The sequence below is a fragment of the Coenobita brevimanus genome, unplaced genomic scaffold (assembly GCF_032717465.1).
Source record: "Coenobita brevimanus isolate Jiangsu-jjx unplaced genomic scaffold, ASM3271746v2 jjx.HiC_scaffold_2662, whole genome shotgun sequence".
In the NCBI taxonomy this organism is placed as follows: Eukaryota; Metazoa; Arthropoda; class Malacostraca; order Decapoda; family Coenobitidae; genus Coenobita; species Coenobita brevimanus.
Window position 1 is genome coordinate 427501 of NW_027643612.1, and position 2708 is coordinate 430208.

Genomic DNA, 2708 nt, shown 5'->3' on the forward strand with positions numbered 1-2708 from the left:
CAAATCATGTCAACATCAGTCTGTTTGTATGTTATGCACCTACTAATGATGCACTCGATGAAAGGAAAGACACATTTTATGAAAAGTTGCAAGAAGGAGTAGGAAGGGTACCTAGACATGATGTTTTGATCTGCGTTGGAGACTTTAATGCAGTAATGGGCTGTTCAAATGAGGGATTTGAGGCATGTATGGGTAAGATGGGAGTTGGTAGTAGGATGAGTGAAAACGGAGTGAGGTTTGGAAGCTTCTGTCTAGCAAATGACTTAGTCATCGGGGGCACACTTTTTCAGAATTGCAATGTACACAAGACAACTTGGGTGTCGCCGTGTGGAAAATATAAAAATCAGATTGATCACATCGCTAGCAGTAGGAGGCATAGAAGTTCTCTGCTAGATGTTCATGTTAAACGGGGAGCGGATATTGGTAGTGACCATCAACTCAGCATTGCAAAAATAAGGTTTAAACTTAAAAATCAGAAGGAAAAATCTGATGTTGGTAGATACGATATTGTTAAGCTTAGAAGGGAAGGAGAAGAAAAGGAGGAATTCAGATTAGAATGCAGAAATAGGTTTTTGGTGTTGGAAACGTTGGAAGAGGGGGAGAGAAGTGTAGATGAGATGTGGGAGGATGTGAAGAAAGTTTTGCATGAGACTGCTGAATGTACGATTGGAAGGAGACATAGATTCAGGAGAAAGAAATGGATATCAGAGGAAACGTGGGATATGATAAAAAAGAGAGGTGAGGCTAAATTGAGGAGTGAGATGCAATGCGTTGATGAACGAGAGATTGAATTAGCAAGAGCTGCGTACTGGAGTTTGAATTCAGAAGTAAGAAGGTTAGCTAGGAGAGATAAAAGATGTGTGGATGAAAAGGTTGCAGAGACTGAAATCTTAATAAACAAAAATGATGGACAGAGTCAAAGAATAGCATATGAATCGATTAGAGAACTGAGTGGTAATGCAGGTAAACGCAAGGAAATACCAATTAGAGACAGGGAAGGAAATTTATTGACCAAAGATGGAGATATTAAAAATAGATGGAAAGAGCATTTTGAGACAGTTCTTAATAGACCAATACCACCAGAAGAGGATATACCGTCTGCTCAGGAAGATTTAAATATAGAAACAGGAGAGTTGAGGCTTGCAGAAGTGGAGAAAGCAGTAAAACAGTTAAAGAATAATAAGGCACCAGGGGAGGATGGTTTATTTCCGGAAATGTTTAAAGTGGAGGGGGATAGATTAATAATGATCTTGACCAAGCTATTCAATAAGATATGGGTGACGGGGTTACTACCATCAGTTTGGAAGAATGGTGTAATTGTTAAAGTTCCGAAGAAAGGAGACCTGAGTGAATGTGGTAATTGGAGGGGAATCTCTTTGTCACCGATAGCTTTGAAAGTTTTCAGTAGAGTGTTGTTAAATAGGTTGGAGCCGGTGGTTGAGGGTATTCTGAGGGATGAACAGGCTGGTTTTAGAAAGGGACGTGGTTGCAATGATCAGATCTTTATAGTTAGGCATTTGATGCAGCAAGTTAATGAAATGAGAGTACCGTTAAGTCTTTGTTTTGTTGATTTTGAAAAGGCTTTTGATAGTGTTTCGAGAGAGTCTATGGGGAAGATCATGAGACATTGTGGAATGCCAGAGGAGTTTGTGAGGGTCATTATGAACATGCATGAGGACACATTTTGTAAAGTGATGGTTGATGGTTGTCTGAGTGATTCGTTTGAAGTCAAGTCCGGAGTAATTCAAGGTGGTGTTCTATCGCCTTTACTATTTATATTGGTCATTGATTACATTATGAAACGTGTTGGAACAGAAACCGGTGCAGGTATACTTTGGGGAGAGAACAGGAAACTTTTGGATTTAGATTATGCAGATGATATAGTTTTGATTTGTGATGGGCCAGAAGAGATGCAGAGAGTGTTGGACTGTTTGGTGAGTGAAGGTCGCAAGGTGGGTTTGGTTATTAATTGTGGAAAAACTGAAATAATCAATATGAATATGGAAAATGCACAGGAATGTGTAATTGGAGGTATGGTTGTAAAGCAAGTTGATAGGTTTAAATATTTAGGTACTTATTTAGCCAAGGATGGTTCTTTGAACTTTGAATTCATGGAAAGGTTAAAGAAGGCTAATCAGGCAATGGGAATGCTTAAAAATATTTGGAATAATAACAATTTCTCTGTGCATACAAAAATCAAACTTTATAAGGTAATGGTTAGGAGTATCTTAATTTATGGACACGAGTCTTGGTACAGCACAGTGACTATGGAAAATAAATTCTTGGTGTTTGAAAATAAAGCACTTAGAAGAATATTAGGAGTTAAGTGGTGGGAAAGGATACCAAATAGTAGAATTAGAGAAATAACGGGAGTGCAGCCGATCGATGAATATGTTAGATTCTCACGATGAAAGTGGCTAGGACATGTGTATAGGAGACAGGGAATAGTACGAGGTACACCAGGGTGGGTGGCACCTGGTAGGAGAGGTAGAGGAAGGCCAAAAGAGACGTGGGTGAGGACAATGAGACGGGAAGCTGGAGATGAGTGTTGGGGAGATCTTGAGGAGTTAGCACAAGATAGGATGTGGTGGTGTGAGTTCATCGAGGCCCTATGCATCCCCGAGGGTGCCACAGGAAATGATTGAACTGCAAAAAAAGGACAACTTCATCCTACAGTTCAGCTGTCTCTTGTGTCAGATAAACCCGAT